General features: G+C 40.5%; 1 long non-coding RNA gene across 5 annotated transcripts in view; it reads right to left on the bottom strand.

Annotated features, from left to right (window-relative positions):
* The window catches only part of LOC308597383, a 159,734-nt gene that overhangs the window by 50,171 nt on the left and 83,317 nt on the right, over window positions 1-26,246 (bottom strand). For all 5 annotated transcript variants that reach the window (XR_014012906.1, XR_014012907.1, XR_014012908.1 and 2 more), the window contains one exon: window positions 5,584-5,658. This is a non-coding gene — a long non-coding RNA (uncharacterized lncRNA). The remainder of the gene's footprint in view (window positions 1-5,583; window positions 5,659-26,246) is intronic.

The following is a 26,246-nucleotide window of genomic DNA, read 5'->3' as shown; positions in this document are numbered from 1 at the left end:
TAAAATGGCACTTTGTACCGTAGCCCTTTTTGTAGGTGGAACATACCCTGAGCAAGTCTTGATGCCACAGGAAAACAATTATCGAAGTACTCAGGAGTAGATCTAAATTGATATCAATCAGATTATTTTTCTCAACACAATATCTCTCCCCCCCCCACTTTTTTTCTTTCTGCAGTGAGAGAATGAAAGACATGCAACTGTTTCCATGACAGAAATCACACTTTCATTCCTATTTGCCAGGCCCATGAATGGAATGAAGATTCTATTACTTGAAAGCAATGAAAATATGTATTATTTTCCAGCATCCATCATTTATGCCACAGAACAGATCCAGAGCAGAAACTCCTGTTTAAATCTCTATCTCTTCTGTCAAAACAGGCACATTTTGAATACAGGTATGCCTTTAATGTCATTGTGCACCACATAAAGTTGCATTTTCATTGACTTGAGGGAGTGCTAAGATTAATAGCTGCCAAAATCAGGATGCCATTATGATATTTTGTATTCTAATGGGAAAGGAAAGCAGTATTTGCTTTCTGTTCTAGAGCCGGAGTATAAAATGTGCAGGAAATAATCTAGTGCATTACTGTACTCTGAAATAAATTGAAGCCCTTACCAGACAATTAAAAACAATAATCTTGATTTTACTTTTAGTGCTATGCTATTACCAACCCTGGGACGCGGGTGGCGCTGTGGGCTAAAGCCTCAGCGCCTAGGGCTTGCCGATCGAAAGGTCGGCGGTTCGAATCCCCGCGGCGGGGTGCGCTCCCGCTGCTCGGTCCCAGCGCCTGCCAACCTAGCAGTTCGAAAGCACCCCCGGGTGCAAGTAGATAAATAGGTACCGCTTACCAGCGGGAAGGTAAACGGCGTTCCGTGTGCTGCGCTGGCTCGCCAGATGCAGCTTTGTCACGCTGGCCACGTGACCCGGAAGTGTCTCCGGACAGCGCTGGCCCCCGGCCAATAGATGTGAGATGGGCGCACAAACCCCAGAGTCTGTCAAGACTGGCCCATTCGGGCAGGGGTACCTTTACCTTTACCTTTATTACCAACCCTAAGATAATACCAGTGGTGTGAGACTTCAGAAAGTATCGTCATTGTGAAATGTAGCCTATTTTTTAAATCTATCAGATATAAACAACAACAAATACTTAGCAACTGTATAACAGTTCAAAGCATTTCACATACAATAGCTTGTAATTATTACAAGAGCCTTGTAAGCTAAATGCATGGTATTACCCCCATTTTGCAGATGAGAGCAGAAGTTAAGAAGATTGCCCAAGGCTACCAAGTGAATTCATGGTAGAGAAGAGATTCAAACTGGGAGCTTTCTGCTTTCCTGATCAGTCTTTTAGCCGCTATGAAGATTCATATTTAAGGAACACCAAAACTTACCATATTTTAAAAATGCATGTGGGGAATAAAATGAAAAGTTCACCAGAGCAGCCTCTCAGGATATAAAACATTTTAACATTTAAAAGGCTTTAAAGTGGTGCTGTGGGATTTCCTTGCTCTCTCAAATGATATCAGTAACAGCATCCAGAAAGGGACTCACGGCATGTACTATTGGAATAAGTGCACTTAATTGTGAGGAAGAAATTTCACATCACCAACAGTAAAAATAAAAGGCCATTTTGACTGTGGGCATTCTGCTCTTTATGATGGGCAAACTGCCAATATAACAACTACTTTCCTGGTAAGGAACTATGGTCAGAGCAGCAGGCAGCATGGGACAGAAATTCCGGGGGGGGGCGGCCCTAAAAATTGTGCACCCGGGGTTCCAGCAACCCTTTCCCCCGCTTCACCCCTGCATACAGATGTTCTCCAAGCCCCCCCCCAACTCATAATCTTTCACTCTATTCAGTTCATTAAAATACACATAATGCCTGTTGCTAAGCCAGCTGAGCCAAATGCTGCGTCAGCTGGGGTCCTTGAGTGGAGGGCCATGGTGGAAACAGTGGGGCTCTTGGGCCTACTGTCAGGGGCAAGGTGGATGTAGACACTGGTTAACCCAACCAGACACTTTGATGAGGTGCTCCACATCACCCTCCATAACCAGGAGGTCCATTCCCACTCAACAAAGTCCAAGACAAGCTTGCCCCTCCAGACACTAGCGAAGGAAGGGGGTGCAGTGAGTGTGGCCTGCCCCGGGTGTCATCCTTGAGAGGAGTGACTGCTGCCCCGCCCCCCGGGATGCTCACCGCAGGCAGCGCCCCCCTGAGGTGCCGGAGCAGCGAGCTCCGCCTCTGCCTCCAGAGCGGCGATCCTGCTGATGTGTGCTTGAATTTCTTACTCTTCTTCTTCTTGGAGGCAATATAGGTGATATATAGATGTATTTGCTTTGTGGCGAGGAAATAAAGCAGTTCTGGTATGTTTCCGGGACTGTCATCTCTTGATTATTGAGCTGGCATTTAGGAATGCAACAGGCCATGTTTCTCAGTCCCCATATGCATCAAGCGTCTTCCATGTAAAAGACTGAGTCTTTTCCTCCTTTCCAGAATAACCTATAATTTACATCCCACTAGAGCTGAAAATTGGTGGCCCAACAACATCTGGAAGGTACCCTGCTGTACAGGTTCATTCTCCACCCACAAACACATTTTTAATACATATAGATTATTATAGTTATATCCTGTCTTTCTATGATTACAAACCAAACAGTGGAAACCTGTTCTACAGCTGAATTTTCCAGTTTTATTTGGACATCCAAGTCCTAGCTCTAGGGGCAGAGATTGAGATACAACAGAAAAATGATTAAAATGTATTAAGGCCTTTTAATGCTTAAAATTTGAACCCAATGAAAAGCAACTAGAAGCTGAACTATGCAGGCCTTTCACTGAAAATGTGGGCTTTGGGGAGGGCATCTACCCTTTCTCCAACAAGGGATTCATAAGAGGATTCTGCATTCCCTTCACAGAGGCTTCCTGAGAAGGTAGCAGCATAAAAGCAGGGAAACTTCCTTCTCTTTGAGGAAAATAGGAAGGGGTCGTAAGGTAGTGGGGAGAGAGAAAGAGAGAGATCAGGAGGAGTAAGATGAACATATAACTTGGTCCCTAGGGGTTCTTGCTGCTTACCTCTTCACTTCAACTCTATGTCCAAATGTTTAAAGCTTACAAAAGAATTTTGGCAAGGCAGCCAAAAGAAAATGGTAGGGCAGCAAAAAGAAAGTGTCCCTATGTGCCCCACTGCCCCTACTTGATGTATGGATGGACTCTTCAAAGGAACCCTCTTAGTAAATCACAGCGGATAATAGGTTGCATGTATCCCATGATTCCATAACTGCAGCAGGCTTAGTGTTGAAACCATTGAAACTATGGTTGTGTACACATCACCGGCTTAAAACACAGGTCATTATTTTTCTAAATCTGGATTGATTGGTCCTATGTAGGCCCAGCCTTAATGCAAAATGTTAGCTTTTCTAATGCATTGTATGCCTAGCCTTGGCCATTGGGGGCAGCAAGAGAGGGGAGATAGCTCTTGACGGAAACCAACTCAATGTTAATAGTAAAAACCTGCTTCTGACTAGAGTTGCTACGAGAAGAGATAAATATCCCTTTGTTGGCATGCAGAACAGCTGTGATTTAGCCCATCTCCTCACCCAACAAGCAAGCAAATGATCTATTTTGAATTAATTGCTCCAAGATAGTGTGCTAGTCTGCAAAACATATCCTGGTTCCTGCCAGCTTAACATATCAGGGTGGAGATTCAGAACGCTATTATTGCAGCAGAATATTATTTAGGTTTTATGACAAGGAGTTAGGGTCAAGATGAAAACTTTTCAGATTTACATTTTTATCCTGCACTGACCTTTTAGCTCCATTCCTTAATTGAGCAAGGCATGCTAAAGAAAGTGATTATTATGAGGCGGCCACATCCCCAGGGTGTTATGAGGTACCAGGCACAGTTAAACTATCTCAAGACAACCATGTTCTCTAGAGTTGCTTTATTGCTATTATAAAAAATCTTTATATGGTGAAAAATTTGTATTTTTATGCTGGAAGAAGATGAAGATGACAGTTTAGACTTTGAACAGTAGTTTCCGTTTGAGCTTTGTGCCCACAGAGATTGTAAAACATCTAAGACTGGGGCGGCCACTTGATTGGCTTCTTAGGATTCTAAAGGGGTAGATTAATCTCTGTGAAATTCATAGTTGGAACATTCTGCCATTAACTGGCACTTTCCAGTTATCAAGGTACTTTATGAAACTGAAAAAGTCCTATTACAGCTGCTAAATAGGCAACTTTGGGGGTGTGGTTCTCATGAAACCATCACTTCTCTAGGGTAACTAATCTTGACTGTCCTTTGTGCTAGTTAAAGACACAATGGCAGCCTCCTTGTCAAATAACCTTATGCCATGTTGAATCATATTCCTAAAAAGGATTGTAGTTTGTATGGTGCTGGCACCTAGAACTCTGGTTGTGTTTGGAAAGACTTCAACACCTTCCGAGTATTTGATCAAGGACATTGCAACATGTTGCTAATGGTACCTCCATCTGAATTCTCCACCTCCACATTTACCTAATATTTTGAAAACCTATTTCCATGATTCCAATCTGGTGCTGTGAAGCACAAGTCAGGAGCTTTGACACTTCCGATGGAGCTGTTCTGAAAGATGTATCTATCAATAGCTTTTGGCTGTACACAATGTCCAAAATTTGCATCTGAATAACTTAAAACAAAGAGAGTTCCAGGGTATCTTTAATATATACATGATGCTTTTTTACATATACACATATACTGTCCCTTAGCTGAATTACACTTGTGGGCCTCCAGAGTCCGGTCCAATGGTTGGGGTGATGCAAGTCCAACAACATCTGGAGGGCCACAGGTTCCCCATCCCTGGTATAATCAGGCATTTGTTTTCAACTTCAGTCTACATGATCAGTGCATGCCTTTGACAACAACTATGACCCCAAGATGGGCTTTCCCCACCATGTCTGCCACACCACAGACTGCAGCAGAGAGTATTAGAGAAAAGTGAATGCATTTCCTTTTTACTAAACTTCTAGCTAATACTACACAATGTTTGCATAGCCTCTGTCTAGTTAATTCTTCCCCTAAGAACAGAGCCATTTTGTTTGTTTCTCTTTCTCCCAACTTGTTGAGACAAGATCTCTGCTATTTTCTCTGTCTCATCTGCACTCATCCTGTAAATAATTCCTGCATGAATAAAACCTTTGAACTCAAGAAACTGTCAGTGATTCTTCCAATCTAATTCACCCTAGCTGCAAGGTCTGCTAACAATGAGTGATTTCAGTTGAATTATATCTCAGCGTTTCCCACCCATACTAATGAGGGTGGTTGACTGTATGCACTTGCATTGTGGGTTGTTGCTCCCTTCTCTTAAATTCTTTACCCTTCCTAACTTCTGAAAAACTAAGGCCCACTGTAGGCACGTATGCAGGCATTTTTTACCCATGTGCTCAGCCTATTATTATTTCTGAGATATAGCAGACTTGCATAAAACAAGTGCCTGGACCCACAAACAACCCACTGAGGAGTGCCTTGCCAACAAAAGTAGGGGTGCAATGATAGACGGTACCCAGCAAAACAACACTACGCACGTTTTTTTAAAAAGTCACCTACCTATACAATGCAGTCCAGTACATCCAAAGTTGGGTAACATGCAATTTTATGTTGTTGTTTTCCTTACCGCATTATCTGCAGATGGAGAAAATCCAAATTAAAAACAGGAACAGTCCAGGCTACCACTTGCAAGAAAACAGCATCATGTGGATGACACATAAAATACATGCACACACTGGATAAATCAAATTCACTTTAAACTGCTGTATGTACAGTACCTCAGTCCCTCCTGTTAGTAAATGCTGTCTCTGGGAAGTATAAGGCCTGCTTCTGCATAACTAGATACTATCTACATTGGTATAATTCTGCTTAGCTGCACTTTATGCAACTTTTGCTTTTTATACCATGTGTGTACTGATCAGCTAACTGTCCAGTCAGATGTGTTTTAAGGCTAAAAAAAAAATCATATACTACACTTCATATATTTATATTCCATGATTCAGTCTTCTATTTAATTACTTGCCTGGTCGCCCTGGATGACATGCAGGCAAGCACAGAAACCGAGCATGCTTGCAGACAAGGGACTCATTCCTCCTTTGCAAGTCGACTTGTAAAAGGCAATTGTTAGTAGGAAGGAAGGAAGGAAGGAAGGAAGGAAGGAAGGAAGGAAGGAAGGAAGGAAGACTATTAACTTTTCTAGTCTAATATACAAGGCTGTCTTATTTATTCCTGAGTAGTCTGATTATCTATACTCTGCAGCACTATTGGAAAATGGTGATGAGTTTTAGTAGCTGAAGGCCGTACATGCTTATTTCAGTATACAAGACTAAGGTGCAAATGCAAGATAATCTTAAATTTTCTACTTGCCAAGAAACAACAAAAGCTAACTAGAGTACTCTTAATATTCCTATCCAACTGATGACTTACTTTCATATGAATCCAACTACAAATATCAGACCTGAATAATTATACATTTAAAAGCAAAGAAAGAGTCAGGGTGTTTTTAATATATTAGCCTGACACAACCATCTTGGTTGAAATGTATTTGGTAGCTTGTTCCCTACCATGCACAGTGGTACCTCAGGTTACAGACACTTCAGGTTACAGATGCTTCAGGTTACAGACTCCACTAACCCAGAAATAGTACCTCGGGTTAAGAACTTTGCTTCAGGATGAGAACAGAAATCATGCGGCGGGAGGCCCCATTAGTTAAAGTGGTACCTCAGGTTAAGAACAGTTTCAGGTTGAGAATGGACCACTGGAACGAATTAAGTTCATAACCCGGTTACCACTGTATTCATTTCTTCTGGCGGTTACATAGCCATTTTCAGATGTCCCTTGATCCTGCTACATCCTCCCCCCACCCCCGGGAAGCTGGGCTCAGGAGTCCTATCCATGATGGGACAGAATATTATACTGTGGTTTGTGCACTAGCATCCTTAATATTTCCTTCCTTTCAGAAGCAAATAGAGCGTACCCTTATCTGAATGCTAATTTCCTAGTTAAAACCCTCCCTTGCTGACAAGGGACTGAAAGAGTTTTAAATCACAGATGTAGAGTATCAAATGCAATAATGCTCTTGCAATAGTGCATTGAAGCCTCAATTAATTAACCCTTGGGCTAAGTAGGCAGGTACACGGTGGTGGCCACAGGCGGTGGATGGATGAGATTTAAATGTGTATCTCATTTCCCCAGCACGGAACATGCCGTTTGGTTCAGAAAGGAGTCATTTTGCACACTCGCCTCATTTACTCTCAGTTTTAATCCCTTTAATTCCACCTGAGATCCAGGCAAGAAAGGAAGAGGAAAGCGAGGTGTAAAGGCTGCCGAGCTGGCCTTTGTTTACATACTTTTTCCCTGGGGGACCCCCCACAACAGAGCCGTGGCTTCTGGCCTTTTCATTGGGCTGCAGGGCTTCAAAGCAGTTATCATATGGAAATAGTTAAACAGAGATTAGAGGGGGGAGCACTTCACAGCAATCCACCCTTTTAGCTAAGGTTGCAGAAGGAACTGAAGGGCTCGGTAGCCACAAGGGAGAGTGGAGGGGTTAGGTTGCAAAAGACCTGAACCTTGGGGCTAGGGGGACCACAGCTGTTGCGTACCTTTCGTTTTCCTCTCACAAAACATTGATATTTCACCACGCAACAATAATATCCACAAGTTATAGAAGCATCTCATATATAGTCTAAAATCACCTAATTTTAACAACAAGACAGTTAATAGGACCAGAATTTAAGAATTGCAAGATGATGTGATATGAGCACTGGTGTTCACATGTGTGTTCCCTTTTTCTATGTGTTGGAGAATGCTTTGTGTATGTAGTGGGAGGAAATTTCCATGTGCCACACATTCATCACCTGCACAGGTTTCCTGCACCTGTGGGCTTTAAACCAAATGAATAGTTTTTATATATGTGTTGGTTCAAGGGGAAAAATGGTATATAAAAAGGAGAATTCCTAGATGCCAAGATCCAAGTGTGGGCCATGTACTCTTTGGTAAGAGAAAACCAGCAGAGATTTAAAGTCTCAAAATATGCAGCAGAGTAAAGCGTGGAAATATAGGTGACTCTTTAAGGTGAGTTCAAAAGTTTCCCTCTTCCTCTTAAGTTGGAAAATGGTCACACATTTGGTTTACTTACAAACTCTCCAAAGGTCAGATTCATGTGCTTTTCCATACCACAATCAGAAAAAGTGCACAGGCAGTAAAACATGGCTTAGTTACAAGGTGATGAACGTTCCTAGAGTATTGGTGTTCACATATCTGAAAACTCATGAGGTTTACTGGTTGACCTTGGACCAATCACTCTCTGAAACTATCCATCCTAAAAAAAGGGTCATGTACCAGGCCAGACCTGTACTTTAATCCGCCAAATTTACAGCTCTAGTAAATACAGCTCCACCACTCCTATTGTCTAAAGGAACTGCAATTCCTACACACCCCCACTGTTTTGGAGGAACGTTAATATATTTTTCTGAGTTATGGTCTGTGTGCTATGGAAAGTGAGTATGTAGTTCTCTAGGCTTGGTACCGCCTAGTCCAGCATGGCTGTACTGGAGCTGATAGGAGTTGTAGTCCAAAGTATCTGGGAGGCACCAGATTGGGGAAGGCTGGCCTAGTCCATTATAGGAGACAGTCGGCAGTTAGGTATTCCATGAAACTGAAAAGAGAGTCACATCTAAAACCAGTTTTGCTCCATTTGGTAGCGTGCAAACCAAAACAGCTAAGAAGGAACATTTTGGAGTATTTGACCAGGCACTACTTTAGACTTTGGGAAGCCTCAATTAAATCTAGAATAGCTTGTTCTTGCTTTTTGCACCCAGATTTATAAATAAGTTTATTATTATCAATTTTACTCTGTCCTCAGATTTTTCTTCTCCAAACAAAATTAATATTGAGAAGAAAGAATATCTGAGACATTTGAAATAATTACTTTTTAATATGTATCATTGAATTGTGGCTACTTTCCTTTGGGGATAGAGTTGCTTTTCAAATATAATCTGGGTAGAATTATCAATAGGAAGGAATGGCTGGCTCAAATTATTGGCATGGTGGGAAGATCAAACTTCCAGCCGGATGTTCTTTTCCAACAACAGCCTGATCTTCACCAGGTGCCTCCTTCTAATAAAGGCAAATTAACAGGGTTTAAAACTGGCTTTAAAAAGTCAAAACTAGAATTCTGCTAGGAGAAACGTGCTAAGAATTATTCAAACCAATTATTTCTCATAAGGAAAGCAGTTAAGAATATTACAATATGCTGAGGAATACTTGGAAGAACAATGAGGTCCAAAATAGGTCAGCCCCAACTAACATGGTTGTGCTGGTTGGAGTGGATGGGAGCTGAAGTGCAAATAGGTCACATTTACCACTGCAAATGGTTTTTATTTTTGAAACTATTTATTTATACTAGTATTACCTTGCTACTAGACTCACTTTCCAGGATCTGCATTAATAAGCAGATCTTCAGTTCTGGGATAGCAAAACTCAAAACTGTTCTTTGCAGACATTACTAAATAATAATTGATCTACAGTAAAAAAATATGTGTTTATAGATTTTCCTGAACTTAAGATGGACATAAAGGAACACACAATTAGCAAAATGTGTATGCTTCTGGCTTTGTAGAGTGCAGCCTGGTTGAAGAAGCTTCATTTTCATACTCTAAGGGAAGTTCATACTTTATCAGAAGCCAGGAGTCTGACCCCACAACACTGCTGGTAATGTTTGAAGAAAGTTGATCCTTAGGAGCCAGTGGCACTACTCAAGTTGTAGTTTCTTTTAGCTAAAACTATGGAACTTGCTCCCCAAGATGTAATGATGGCCACAAATGTGAAGAGGTTTAAAAGAGGATTAGAGAAAATAATGAAGGATAAGGCTATCAGCAGCTGCTAGCCAGGGTGGCTGTATTTTGCCCACCATTGCTGGGGTTTGAATGCCTCTTAATACCAATTGCTGAGAATCACAAGTGTGGATAGTGATACCACACCAAGTCCTGCTTGTGGGCCTTTGGACTGATCCAGCTGGGTGGTTCTTATGATCTCATCCCTGCCCATGTAGGGCTGGCATTTTTCAAACATCCTTGTGAATAGTGTTGAGCTGCCATGCTGTAGAAAATTAAGAGTTTTCTCCACCGCATGAATCTTCTTTGGATAAAGATATTTTGTGACAGCAGAAGGAAATACAAGGAATTGCAGGGTTGCGGCAAAGAAGTGGAACTCATGCTTTGCACATGGTTCCTCAGCAGGGTCTCAAGCCAGGGAGGTGTAAAAGGTTCTAGTCTAAAACCCTGGATAGCTGTGGACAGTAAAATAAATAAATACATACAAACTGCTGGGCTAGATGAGGCATACAGATTCTCTTCTCTATATTAAAATACCTAAGGAAGTCTAAACATGAACTCAGATATGGAATTAACTCACATCTGCAATGCTAATTATGTCTACTCAGAAGTAAGTTCAACTGAATTCAGTGGGGCATCCTTTCGACAAGTAGGATTAGGATCTCAGTCTGTGCCTCTATCCATTTTTTTTGTAATTTTTAAAGTTTTATTTAGAACATCTGTTCCTCTTCAGAGCACTGAAGCTCAAGTCGCAGCTTCTGGTGACGTCTACACTGATTCCCAGATGTTTTCAGGATAGATGGTGAGACGCAGCTATGTCATCCCCAACTCAGAATTCATCTGGAGCAATCTCATAATGTAGACAAACCTTCTCTTCTACTCCTCCACCCACCCACCCCGCCTCTAAAGCATCTAAATCTTGGGGGGAAATCATCTCTCACATTCCACTTGCCGGAAGCTGCCCCCTTGTGCCAAACAAATGCCAATGTCACTGGAGTGAAATGAACAAAAGGAGGGGTAAGAAGGATTGAAAGATTATGTGAGCATGGAAAGGGGGATGTTGTTTATTTCTCACTTGATTCTGGTTCTGCTGGTGGCTGGTTGCCCTCCCCCGCCACCGCCTTCGGCATGGCCTGCACTCCACCGTGTAACTCTCCAGCTCATTTCTCTCCACGCGATTTACCATCTGTGAGCTCGTCTTTAACCTAATAAAAATCATCTAGCTTTTGACTAACAAGAAAAGGAAACAGTGTTCATTGTGGGGTTTGGGGAAAATGGCTTCACTAATCTGCAGGATGAGAATGGAGTGATTTATAGGCGGATTTAACTGGAGGCTATGATTAGGGGGCTGGTAGTAAGTGCATTAGATGTCTAAGTGTGGCAATAGAGTAAATAGGCGTTTTATTTATCGCAGTGCCAGGGGCCTCTTAGCGGAAGAGCGCTTCTCCAAATTGAAATATAGCAGAGTTTACACTCCTGATTAGGGCTTCAAGTGCACAGCCCAAGGCTATCAGCGAGCAGAATCAACGCTCGCTGACACCTAATTGTCACTGGATTAATGTGCAAACAGGGACGGCAAAACAGCCACAACAAATAACCTGGTGTCAGAACTGTTGGTGGCACTGTCCACTAAATGACTGGGGGCCAAATTGAAGTTTATATCTCAAAATCCACTGAGATCAATGCATCAGCCAAGCTGGAAATATGGCACCGGTGTGTGTTTGCTAGAGATTTGCATATTGCACACACTTGGTGGATCTAGAGAGAATGCTATGTGGCTCTCTTAGGACTGTAATTTTTTTGAAGTTCTATAGGGTTTTTAGAAGTTGATTTTAACTGTCTTATTTTAATAAACTGATTGATATCTCTCAAGGTAGTATTTTCATTAATATAATTATTTTTTCCTTAACTAAATAACATGGGTAAATATGTCTTATTGGAGAAATCTACACACACACACAGAGAGAGAGAAAGAGAGCTCAGTATGAATGAGTGCATTGTATGCATTTGTGTACATAATGCAGATGCTTATGTATACATATTAAAAAGTAATGTTATACCATGCTATCTCTATCTCTCTCCTTGAGTAGACAGATCTACAATCTTATGCAAATAAAAGCCCTTAACTGTCTGCAAATGCATAACATAAATAAACGTCTATCTGCTAGTATATGTATAGTAATGTTTGTGTAAACTTATATTTAGGATATCATTCGATTTATTTTTCTGCTTTACGCTTCACAATTCAGGCTATTAAGATAGATTTATGTGGGGGAAACGCCTTTTACTCTAGGATCTTGTAACTTCCCATTGCTCCTTGCTATTAAATTTTATCACCCTGTTTGTGAATCCAATCATTCCAACAAGTACATATTCAATCTGGGGCACCACCTGTCTGGTTTTGGACCACAGCAAGCCATTTGGGCAGCTGAGTTCTGGCCTTCCTATTTTAGAAACAGATTTGTTGTTCGCTTGCTCCAAGATACTTCTGAACATTCCTAGGCAAGAAGAGGAGGAACAGGGTGGATTACAAGAATATCTTTCCAACCCCCCATTTTCTGTTAACTTGAAGAAACTGGTGTGCATCTCTCGGAACAAACAGAATTATAATAACATGTTCTAAAGCAAATGAAGGAATAGGTTACCAGCCAAGGAGCACATACATTCCATCATTTGTCTTTTATAATTAGCCATTTAGGAAGAAAAAGTCACAAATATATGATTTACATCTCTTAATGTATTTCTAAAGTTCTTAAGTTTTATTGAGCATGAAAGTTGGTCTTTCCCTGTGGTAAGAACTCAGGAAACTATAGAGCTGGCTAGTAGCTCAATGGTGCAAAGTCTTATGATTTACTCTTGACATTTGCAATTTTTTGCAGTAAAATACTACTTTTCTTTATTTCAGGCCTTTTAGTTGAAAACCTCGTAATTCCCTTTAAGCTCCATTTGATTGTCAATTGTACAACTCTCTCCAAATCTTCAGGCTTATGGCTTTTCATACATATATGATTACTTTTCTATTGCAATATCACCTTAGAACAGATTCTTCTTCTTTCACAAGCATTTCTGAATCTGAGCTTCTGTGAATTTTGCAGCACCAGTGTTTGAGCATGACAAAATTATTTTTTTACAAAGTTAAAATAACCACGTAAATTAGCCAGCTTCTTCCTTCAGAACTGTAGAGCCAGGAGTGGGGAGAGCATCTGCACGTTCATCATAGTAAAAACATCTGAATAATTCAGAATATAGGTAGTTATTTGGGTGGTGCTGTGGGTTAAACCACAGAGCCTAGGGCTTGCCGATCAGAAAGTTAGAGGTTAAAATCCCCGCAACGGGGTGAGCTCTCGTTGCTCGGTCCCTGCTCCTGCCAACCTAGCAGTTCGAAAGCACGTCAAAGTGCAAGTAGATAAATAGGTACCGCTCCGGCGGGAAGGTAAACGGCGTTTCCATGCACTGCTCTGGTTCACCAGAAGCGGCTTAGTCATACTGGCCACATGACCCAGAAGCTGTACGCCAGCTCCCTCGGCCAGTAAAGCAACCCCAGAGTCATCCGTGACTGGACCTATCGGTCAGGGGTCTCTTTACCTTTAAATTTAGGATTTTAAAGCCTATTGTAAAAGTAGCCAGAGCCTAAGACAGCAAGGCAGGGAACCAGCATGCCATACTAACCAGGTGAAAACAGAACAGGAGAGACTCCTTTTCATAACTACAGGAAGGTAACTGTATGTTTCCTAATATCTCATGGGAACCAGAAAAATGTAGACCCTACAACCTCGTCCCTGTATACCTGAATAATAATAATAATAATAATAATAATAATAATTTTTATTTATACCTCGCCCTCCCCAGCCAAGGCCGGGCTCAGAGCGGCTGAAGGAGCATCTCCACTCCTATCATTCAGCCCGGACACTGGGGTCTAGTTCCAAAAGCCTTCTGGCAGTTCCCTCACTGCAAAAAGTGAAATTACATGGAATCAGGGAAAGGGTCTTCTCGGTAGTGGTGCCACCTGTGGAACGCTCTCCCATCTGATGTCAAGGAGCTAAACAACTTTCTGAAGACATCTGAATACAGCCCTGTATCAGGAAATTTTTAAATGTTTTGCTGTGTTTTTATTATGTTGAAAGTGACTTCAGCAACCCAATCAGATGGGCAGGGTATAAATAGTAAAATAGTAAAATAATAATAATAAAATAATAATAATAATAATAATAATAATAATAATAATAATAATAATAATAATAATATGGGATAATAACACATAGCACTTACATAGAACCCATCCTAAGTCCTTAAGGGAGAATCCATATGTTCCCTGTGCCTAAGGGCTGTAGGGTGATATGGACCTTCTCACGGGCAGAGGCACTGCTGGCAGTGCTCCAAGGTCAGTAGAGACAGAAATAGGATGTTCCCAGGGCATGCTGAGGAAGGGATTTAGGAAAGGCTGTTACATCCGATCTAAAGCCCCCACCCCGTTATCCAAAAAAGGCCCAAGAAAGGGCAAAAAGGGTACACTGACCCTCAAGGTGGTGTACTTTTCTTCTTCCTTCCTATGAGTATCAATTGGGAAGGTCTTAAAAGCAAAGTGGGGGAAGGAGTAAACAGAAAATATACCTCCCCTACACACAAACACACTAAGGTAAGTGGCAGTTTCTCCCCCATGAAATCAACCACCACTGTGAGATTGATGCTTCACATACATGCATAATTCTTATAACTTCTCTGTAACATAGTCCAATAATTATCATTATATTAAAAATCAGGCTTCTGACTTGGGACAGATAATCACTTACTTAAGACTACCTTGTTTGAGTTAATGGCTGGGATTTGAACTATGGATCGTGTAACTCACAGCTCATGCTCTTAACCAATGCTCTGTGCTTGATCTTCAGAAACATATATAAACAAGCTGCTCTGAGGATTAATGCAAATGTGGTTCTGGATTTATTTATTTTTAAGATTGGACAACCTGCAATCCAGCACAATGCCACTAATGAACATTTCTAGCGATCTTATTACCTGAAGACTGGCAAGTAGCTTTCATGAAGAGCAACCAAATAGTTAGCTATATGAGTGATTATGGGTCAATTTTTGCTCAAAGCAAAGGTGGCTGCTAAAGTTCCAACACATCTGTTTGGTCTCTAATTCATTTGCTGCCAGAAAATCGGAGAACGTGGTATGCAATAGGGAAGTCCCAGGTTCATTTTACTAACAATATGCTTGATGAATCCAATGTATTTTTAATCCAAGTGTAAAACTCTAAGGACAGCCAAGGTGCTGACTAGAGCATGAAAATCTAAATGAATATTCTGCCAGAATGACAGTACTTAAACAACCAAAGTCTCACCCCAGGCGATAAGCCTTCTGCAAAATTCATAATCTATATATAGTTATTGTAAAAATTGTGATTTCATGGAGAAAGTAATTCACAAATCATAATTAGTGCAGTTCCCTGTAGATGACCAAATGCTAAATGTATCTCTACATTTTTGTGATTTAAAAACAAAGCTTTATAATTTGGTAATGTATTACCACAGATGTACATTACAATGATCCCATTTTTCAATATATCAAGGAATGAATTCTTCCTTCATTGACATTATTTTAGAATCAGCCTAGCCACTAAAGACTCAGAGCAGAAAGCGGGGCAAAACTAAACTTGTGGCTTTTGGAATTCTCAGGCAAGACATCAGTATTTTAGACTACAACCAGTAGCCAATGCTGGCTTGGTGGTGCTCATCTGACCTCTCTTTGGGTGCATTGCTGCTGCTTATCAGAAAATGGGGGGAAGGGCAAGATGTCAACACACCCATCTACTTTTCAGTAAGCAGTAGCAATGCAACCAACCAGAGGTCAAGTGAATGTCACCTCCCCAACTACATTGTTTGTTACCATTGCCATCATTTTTTTTAAATTTATATACTGTAATTCCAGAATCATGCTGTTTTTTATCAATATTCTTTGATCATGTCTTTGTCATACCTATCTAAGGGTTACTCCAGTGAAGATGAAGCACATAACAGGCTGACTTCCACCCCTATACCCCGCAGCAATCTGAGCCCCACAAAAGCCTTAGGGCTGATGGACTCTCTGGCTTACCAGGGGATGCAGTGGAATGGGGAAATCGCTAGAACTTGGCAGGGCTTCCTTGCACAAGGGGAAGTGCTTTTTTTGGTTCATGCAAAGCATCCCTGGATCCAAGCCCACAGCTGTAATACTGGAATAAAAAACTGTCACCATTCACTGTAAAATTCAGACACATTACATGCTTTATATTAGTACCACATTTAATGTTTCTCTATGTTGCAGCTTGCATATTATGTATACGCAGGAGGGGAGGCACAGAAGAAGCTAAAAGTGCCCCATATCCCTCCCCCCTCTCATGTTTGAAATTGTGGCTCTTCGCCCTCAATGGAAAGATATGGAAGATTTACATGGAGTAGCAAGGTTTGGGCTCTTGAGTAGGTTTCATGTGGTGAAGATGATCCTCTACCTCTGTTTTAATAACCAAAGTATGTGAGAATATAGCACACTGGCATGCCAAATTAGATAGATAGATAGATAGATGATAGATAGATAGATAGATAGATAGATAGATAGATAGATAGATAGATAGATAGATAGATGATAGATATAAATTTACACAAACCTTTCCCCTTTCTGAGAATCTGGGGGCAGCAGCTGGCAGGCTCCTTGGTGTAAGTTAATATTGCTAAACACAATGCACATTATACTAGGTGACTTTCATCTGTGATATGCAACTTTAATTTGAGTTTTCTGGATAAAGTCTCACATATGTTTTATAAACATTCATGCCATAAAGCAGAGATGGAGAGTCTGTGACCCTCCAGACTACAGTTAAACTACAGTTCCAATGACCCCTGACCATTGGTCATGCTGGCTGGGGCTGATAGTCACAATTCCCCATCCCTGCCCTAAAAAAATAGTAATAGCAGAGGGAAATTTTTAATCTAATATGTATTCTGGGAGGCCTAGACTACATTCTGCAAAACCTCTACTTTTCAGGAGACTCACAGACTTCAGAGATATGATCCTGAAGAGATTTATAGAGCTAATACCTCACACAAATTGCTTCAACTTTTTGAATCAAAGAAATTTTTTCACTATAAGCCATTACCAATATGAAGGTATGCTGCCGTTTCAGAACACCAATGAAATTATGTGCCTTCTGCTAATGCTGATGTAGAATGGATGGAGATGTCTCCCTGTCACCTTCTCTTTCTCCCCCTGCCCTAATTTAAACAGAAATGTGTGGTCAGATATTCCTTGAAGTTCTTCAGGTTCATTAACAAGGTCAAAATCAATGTTATCTTACTATTTGGAATCATTTTTGGCAGAACAATGAAAAGAAACCATAGTAGAAGTAGACTTAATATAATCATTTTCTTTTCATTGTTCTTTATGGGAAAATAATTTGGCCCGAAATTTAGTGGTCCCATCAGGGAAGTGATATCTTTAAAAAGGTGGTCTGAAGGACAGGTTTTACTGTACTTTAATAGGCTTATAGATTAATATAAATCTTAATATTCATAATCTTTAACATCCTTTTCCTCAATATCCAGTCCATCTATACATCTATTTATAATGTATGTTTCAAACACAAGTTAGATTTTATTTTATTGAACTTATTGATAGCGCTACAGGGACAACCACTTGACCCAGTTTCTCCCTCAAAAAAAAAAAAAAAGAATTCAAATTTAAAAGCTGGGTTTTCCTTGAAAATAATGTAATATTTGCACCTAATATGTGCTTGCAGTTTTGAAGTATTCAATCACTTGGGCTGAACTGTGGCCTTAACAAAAGCACAACTAATGAGATACGAAGGGGCATTATTAAGCAAAGTAAAATGTAATGTTAACTGGCCTAATTTGGTTCCATTTCTGTATCAAAAGTGGATAAAGAGCTTATTTGCGTGATTTTTGAGATCTTATGCAAAAGTGGGTTAGTATTTTATGTCAGCCTAGTTCAAATAGCTTAATTTGGCATCATAAAACTAATGCTGTAGCCTCCATAGCTAGAGGTCCAGACTGATGGTTATACTGGTAAATATAACAAACTCATATAATTAGTCAATATGGACCCATTCAAACTATGTTAAAAATGTGGGGCATGATCCACTTGCACCAGGGACACAGTCTTGGAAAGTCCATTAAAAGGCTTACCCAACCTATATTCCCTTGCCCTCCCATGAACATGCATAATTTCTGTTGAGGGAAGGCTGGATGGCAATATGGGAAATGCATACGTATCTCACTCCTCTTATTGCACTGCAACAGACACATGCCCATGAATTGGGAGGGGGACAGGGAAATAGGGCTTCTTTGAGGCATGCTGGAATCCTCCATGCACAAGTGCAGCACCCATAAGTGAATGAAGGGATACATAGTCAACTACTTTGAAACAAGCACCTCAAAGAGGTGATATGATGTGGAATCATCAGGCTTCCAGAACTGATTGTGCTAGTTCTTGAATTAGTTCAGACAATGATTTTGACACTTGGGTGATATGCAGAGCTCAGCATGCTTAGGGATTGCTATTTGGGCATTCCTGTGTTTCAAGTGTACATGAGGTTGCGTCCAGATTTTACTAGCAACATATCCTGAAATGACCACTTGACCTAGCTAATCATATATATCAGGTGGGGTGGGGGAGGGGGGTAATGCCTTCATAAGTGTATGGAAACAAGATTAGGTTAGTCGTCTTGTATCAAGGCATCTAAGTGGTTCTAATTGTTCAAATTGGCCGTTAGACACCTGAACTCTAAAACTTGGTTTATCCAAATTTTACCTCATTTTTCCAATCATAAATTAAGTTCACCTCACTTCCGCATGTGAAAGCGCTTACAATTCATACACATTTTCATGCAAATTTCTCCCAATATAATATATGTTTTTAATGCAATTTTGCACAACTCACATTTTTGCAAGAAATTTCCCAATATGATAATCCTCGTATGTAATTTTCAGTAATATAAACATCTTTGTTCACACTTTCCCTTAAAATACATTTTATATGCATTTTTGGGGTGAGAGAAGAACAAATTTTGGAGGATAGCTGACTTTTGGTTCATGTATTAGTTTGGAATGTGCAAGGTAGTTGGATTTTAATTTAAATGCAAGATGAAAAAAGTTCTCTCCCATTCTTATTGGGAAAAAATGTAAAGAAAGACTTGTATTATTATGTATCAAAAATAGCATTTATTGTCCTCAATCCATTTACATGCATGGGTGGGAAGGGACGGAGAACAATGGATTCTGCTACCACTCTCCTCTCTAACAAGTGATCAGTATTATCACCAGTGATATGACTGGTTGGCTCCAATGTGGTTGGGGTTTTTGAGCCTGGAGCATGCAGCAACCAATCAGCATCCATATGGGTAAATGTGCATATATAGTACTAGGCAATTATGTTCTATAACTATTTTATGTTCTATTTTTATAGTATATAGAGAGGCTTTGGCATTAGGACACTAAAACACACACGGAATAGGTAGGTTGGCAATTATTTTCTGATAAATGCTAATGTAAACCCATTGATGGCTGACATGGGTATAACTGAGAATGGGTTTTGGAAGAGGCAACCTATTATAAGAGTTTTTCTTCTCCTTTCTTAGCTGTTAAGACACAGTTGATTAACGCCTTGGCCTTAAGCGTGTGGAGCTTTTAATATAGTGATTTCTCTTCCTTTAAATATGTGTTGAGGAAGAAAAAAACTCCTGTGTATAATTTTTTATAACACACAGATGAGAAAGTGTATGATCCAGTAAGGTGTGATATTCCAAATCAGATATGGTGTCTGATCTTCTTCTGTCTCTCCCCACCCCCACCTCCCTCTGCTGAATGAAATAAAAATGAAGAGGCCTTTCTGAATGCTGAGAACCATTTGCAGAACTTCGAATTGGAGCTGGCCATCTGGAATAATGGACCGTGTTGGCTGCCTTCCACTAGAGGGAATTATTCAAAGTCATAACAGGCAGTGGTCACTGGGGAACAGGCCTAGGGAAAGCTAGTCATTCTTTCATATTTGTATGGGGTATTAGTGAAGATTTATTAAAACACTTGTCTTGTTCCGAATTGACAGTTGTGGTTATTAATATCGTTAGTTTTATTTGAAGAAGAGTCTCCTTGCTATATTTCAAATTGGTTTACTGCGTTATATAAAATACAGCAACTCCACTGTGACACAATGGAAATAAAAAGAACAATGCCTATATAAACCTGTTTTGTATAATGTACATGGGACATTTACTAAACCCACAGACTCCAAACCACTTTTACTGGACCAATTTCATGGCCATATGTAGAACTATATAGGACTAAGTTGTTATAGTATTTGCAGGCTATGCTGAACTGCAAATCTACATTGTCTCTGATCATTCCAGCAATTCCAACTGAATTCAGCCTAAAGAAACTGTTTTTTGAAATGCAAGATTAAGGCCTTCCATATGACTCTTGCACACACACCCGCACACACACCCATATATACGCAGCATAATTTGTATAGAATGCATTTCTATACACTATGTATTTAACTAATACCGTATTTTTTGCACCATAACACTCACTTTTTTCCTCCTAGAAAGTAAGGGGAAATGTCTGTGCGTGTTATGGAGGAAATGCCTACGGGTGGCATGCCTACGGATTTTCCTCCTCTAAAAACTATGTGCGTGCTATGGTGGGGTGCGTGTTATAGAGCGAAAAATACGGTAATTATTCATATTATATATTGCAACTGTTCTGAATGCTTTTATTTGAATTTTTAATTAAACTCAGTCACTGAGTGTAAAAATAGAGTACTTCAAATAATAGCAAAATCAAAAAATGAAGTTGAAAACATTCATTTTTTAATCATTCATTAACATATAATTGTTTTGTTCTGGGATAATTTAGAAAAATGGTTAACTACACGAATGCAGAGTAACACAACAAATATTTCAGTGCTTTTCTAAAGGACTTCCCTCCCATCTCCTTTATTTCTAGCAATTCAAGGCACCACATAAAAAAAGAGTATAAAGGCAATAGTGATAAGATGCACTTCTAGATACTGAAGCATTTGCAGATGTTAAGTGACTCTTATCTTTGTTCATGGCAGCAAAAGAAAAATTCTGTATTTGTCAGCATAATCAATTTTTTAAAATAGCACTATTATTGGTAACATAAAAATCTTATGAAGTTTACAAAGATAGTTTATAAGATCTTCAGACTTTCCATACAGGGGACTCTGGTGTGTGAAACCAATTTGGACAATAAGCTTTTGAGCTTGAAGAGAATTTTCCAGTGAATTATGTCCTATTTAAGCCATAAATAAAGAAATAGGCATAGGAGAAGGACATCTCCTTGTGACATGCACAAAATTAATGTTTGTACAATTATCTGTATTTATATGCCTCAGTGCAAATTATGAACATGCATAGTGCTATCACATAAGTGGTAACTCCACCAATCACCCCCTTTGTTCCTCTTCTCAAAGTGTATGCCACTCAGATTGAAGGGTCAGATTGAGGAACTGAGATGCAAGTCCTCTTCCAACTAGATACACACAGGTAGAAGTCTGTTTCTATTTGCACATGCCTCCTATTTTTTAACTACAGTGAAATCAGTGAAAACATGTGGATTAACGTAATTTTTAGCTTATTGTTTGTTACTTCTCTTATTACTAGAGTTGAAAATAAATTGGAAAATAAATCCCCCCCCCCAAAAAAACCACATTATCCCTGCCTGAGGGAAGTCTAAAGCTTTCAGCGCAATTTTCTAACTGTGTCAGATCCACACAACCTTTTCCTTAAGTGTTGCCTTTCTAAGTTCATTAGTTACACCTACTTCTCGCACACACAAAAGTTAACTACTTCCTCTAAGGCAGAGCTTTCCAAACTTTTCATGTTGGTGGCATACTTTTTAGACATGCATCATTTCGCAAAACAGTAATTCAGTTTTACTAGCAAACCAGAGGTTAAACTAATCCCTTTCCAGCCCCAGTAGGAGTGTGGGGAGTGTTTGTGTGACACACCTACACACTGCAGACAACACACTAACGTGTTGCGACACACAGTTTGGAAAGCTGTACTCAAAAGGATGCAACATGGATCTTGGTCATTATACTTTGTTTCTTCAATTGCTATAAACATTCAACATAGAGCTAGGTATTCTTCAGCTTATTGGTTTTAGGAGGCATAAACACACCAAACTCAGTGCTGGATTTAGGCCAGAATCTGCCACACCTTAGATCTGCATATTCCTGCCTCACACTGCTTATGTAAGGAGACCATTCCTGTGAGGAGGAATGACAAAAGCAGTCAGACCTAATGGTCTGAACCAGCCTTCTATTTTGTTGCAATATAGTCTAAGCTGTTACATTCTCCATTATCTTCGTTTGAGTTCCAATCGTGCAGTTATGCATTTTTCAGAGAGATTCATCCTGAAAGGTTAACAAATGAGAAACTAAACCAACCATACAAATAACAGCCAAAAGAACAGTTTCCAAAATGTGTTGCTGCCATGCCATTTCCAATTTGATATTCAGATGGTTAAAGCTAAAGGCCACCAAGCAGGGGTGGATTAAATAGTTCTGCCTTTTATTACTCATTCTTATACAAAATCTCTTAAATATTGCTAATGAAGCCAGTTATCCTACACAGACCTGTAGTGCCATCCTTTTCCAGGCTGGCTCAGTTACATTTCAGTGTCTGGCAATTTACCCCAGGCTCCTATTAAGTGAATTATCACGGCTACTAAATCATCTCTGCAGGGGTTTTCTCTAATCCCATCAAGATACTTACACTCCCTTTCTTCCCTCCTAGCAGCATAATGAATTATTATTTCATGGGGAGCTGTTAAAGAGGCCCCTTTGGAAGAGTTTAACATGTAACACTGGAAAGGAGGAGGGGTGCCGGTGGCGCATAGCAAGGGGAAAAGCTGTGGTAGGTACTCTAGCCTGGGGCTGCCAAGGATCAGAACAGTGAAACAAAGGGCATCAGCAGGCCCTCTCCCTTCCCCCCTCGCCACAACAGACCTCCCCTGGGATTTAAGTACACTTTCCCCTCTTAGCCCAAGGGAAGATGGCTGTCCTCCTCCCCTCTTTCCCTTTTCTGTCCCTGCCCGCTGGTTACCCTCCTCGGCAAGAAAGCCAAAGGGAGTAGGAATATAAATGTTTTCCTTAACTGGAGGAAGCACAGCGCTCACAGACCACTTGCGGAATCCATTAGGCTAATTTATTAAATACAATTTGCCTTGTGTGGCTGAGCTGAGTAATGATAAAAAACATAAATAAGGGAGAAAAGCCACAGCACAGCATCAAAGACACATTGGGCACGGGGGTCTTTATCATCTCCCTCAAATCCAGGCCTCTCTTCCTACCTTCTATATTTGTGGGGTGGTTGTGAGGAAATGATAGAAATAAGGCCCATATTAGGTTCAATACAGGAACAGTTCAAGAAGGGGCAGTCTGCTTGTTTTGGCTTTTATTCCTCTTTTTCTGGATATTGTATTGTTCTTTATCCCACAATTGATTCTACATGAGGTGCTCATAAAGGCTTTCATTATGGTCCTACGCATATTTATATCGCCAGACGTTTTGTCATGAGGAGACCTATGGTGGCAGGGAAAACAGCTGGAACATACAATTGGGTAGTTTAATACATTTTTTAAAAACTTCTGTTAAATATTAATACAATAACTTTTAATTCTATCAGTTTTTACAATAACGGCCTTTTAAAATATTTTATTAAATTAGGGATTTTTTTTTAAAAAAAATTAAAATAAGGGCCTTTGTACCCATTGGCAGAAAATGCTAGAAGGTGTAAACAAAATTACTTATTAGTGAGAAACTAAAAGGTAAAACGATGCTCTAATGCCTTTCCTTATAGCTCTACAACTAAAAGGGACTATATACTTTGTAAGCCTCTTTGAGATACATGTGAAAGACAACATAAATATTATTTAAATATATACTTGGTTTTTTAAAAAAAGAAGTAACCCTGAAATTTGGGTAGCTGGATTATCCCTGAAGAAATACATCTCCCCAGTTTGCTCTGTTACTATAGCAGGTGCCCCACAGTTGGAGAGGGGGCAGGGATTTATACATATGTGAGAAAAGACTTCACACCAACATAAAATTAGCACAAAATTAAAGCTGGTGCAAAAAGGTGACTAAATAATTTGATGATGAAAAAATATCAGAGACATGATGCCTGTAGTTAGCATGAACGTTAGTCTTAGGCTATAGAAGCATCTCTATTGGGCAAAGTGGGCCACGGGCCTTTTGGAGGTGATATAAATGCAGTTAATAATTTAAGCCTACTTACTGAGGGGAACGCGGGTGGCGCTGTGGTCTAAACCACTGAGCCTCTTGGGCTTGCCGATCAGAAGGTCGACGGTTTGAATCCCCGCGACGGGGTGATCTCCTATTGCACAGTCCCAGCTCCTGCCAACCTAGCAATTCGAAAGCATGTCAAAGTGCAAGTAGATAAATAGGTACCGCTCTAGCGGGAAGGTAAATGGCGTTACCGTGCGCTGCTCTGGTTTCAGTGTTCCGTTGCACCAGAAGCAGCTTGGTCATGCTGGCCACATGACCCGGAAAAACGGTCTGCAGACAAACACCAGCTCCCTTGGCCTATAAAGCGAGATGAGCGCCACAACCCGAGTCGTCTGTGACTGGACTTAACTGTCAGGGGTCCTTTACTTTTACCTTTTTTACTTACTCAGGAGTAAGCTCCATTAAATTCAATACAGCTTTCTTCAGAGCAGACAGAACTGACTTGTTCATGTTGCTACCTTCTCACAACCAGCTATTCTGTGTTGAAGCAATTAAAAAAAGCAAACCTAATTTATTTTCATGGCATTCATGATTCTCCTCTTCCGCATTTTGTCCTCACAACCATGAGACATAGGCTAACAGCAAATTGCCCAAGGTCACCCAGGGAGCATCATAGACGAGTGGTGATTTTAACTTTGGTCTCCTACACCCTAGTCCAGGCATGTCAAAAGTCCATTTTGGGGGCCTAATCCGGCCCGCCTGTCGGTTTAATCCAGCCCCTGTGGCAGTATATGTCCTAGGGTAAAATCATTTTTAAAAAGCTCAGCAATTTCAATCCTAACATACATTGGGGTGGGAGGAGCTAGTCTCTTTCCATTGGGATGAGGGCTTAGAGGCAACCTTGTTAACTGTTCTGTGTGGCACCTTTAAGACTTACCAATTAAGGCTCCAGTTCTATCTGGGAGCAATCACCCATGGAATTTACCGGGGCTTACTTCTGAGTAATGTATGGTTACTGTGACATTACCCACACTAAAAATTGTGACAGCAGAAACCCCTCCTAAACCAAGTTTAGAAACTTTTCAGTTTAGCCAGGCACTAAGAGAGCTAGTGTGGTGAAGTGGTTAGAGTGTAGAACTAGGACCTGGGAGACCAGCATTTAAATCTCCACCAAGTCATGAAGCTCACTTTGAGCCAGTCACAGTCTCTCAGCCTAACCTACCTCATAGGTTGTTGAGAGGATACAATGAGGAGGAAAAGAACAATCTACACCACCTTGAGCTCCTTGGAGAAAAGGTGGGATATAGATGCAATAAATAATAAATAAATAAACAGGTCATGTACTTAGATCAAACCTATCCATTCTTAAGGAAATCAGCCCTGAGTGCTCACTGGAAGGACAGATCCTGAAGCTGAGGCCCCAATACTTTGGCTACCTCATGAGAAGAGAAGACTCCCTGGAAAAGACCCTGATGTTGGGAAAGATGGAGGGCACAAGGAGAAGGGGACGACAGAGGACAAGATGAGTAGACAGTGTTCTCGAAGCTACCAGCATGAGTTTGACCAAACTGCGGGAGGAAGTGGAAGACAGGAGTGCCTGGCGTGCTCTGGTCCATGGGGTCATGAAGAGTCGGACACGACTAAACGACAACAACAACAAGGTACATAGAAAATTGCAATGCTTTTGTGTCCACATCTTTGCAAGGGAGGAGTATGGGAAGACAATCAGAACAACTTGGACTTGCTCATGTGACCTCCTTATTCCCACATATGCAGTGCTTTTTTTCTGGGGGGACACAGGAATATGCATACCCCTAAACATCTTTGGCAGATCTTGTCAAAGAAAGCTGGGGAGTGATTTTTACTGATTCTCTCTTTCCCCTGTATTCCCCAATGACACCTCTTGTGCTACTCTGGGAGGTCCCCCAAACCCCTGAAGCAGATTTTCAGGGGGCAGCAGGGGGAAGGAGGAATCAGGAAAAGTGTCTTGCACCGCTTCTACTGAAGTGAGCAAAACATCCACTGGGGCAAGTGGACAATAAATCATAATGCTGGATGGAACACATTAATTTCAATGCACAACTACCTCTAAAAAGTGTTAAAGATACAGAAGCCCTATTT

The sequence above is a fragment of the Podarcis bocagei genome (genome assembly GCF_964188305.1).
Source record: "Podarcis bocagei genome assembly, chromosome: 11".
NCBI lineage: Eukaryota > Metazoa > Chordata > Lepidosauria > Squamata > Lacertidae > Podarcis > Podarcis bocagei.
The sequence above is the reverse complement of the archived record's forward strand: the minus strand, read 5'-3'. Positions and strand labels throughout refer to the sequence as shown.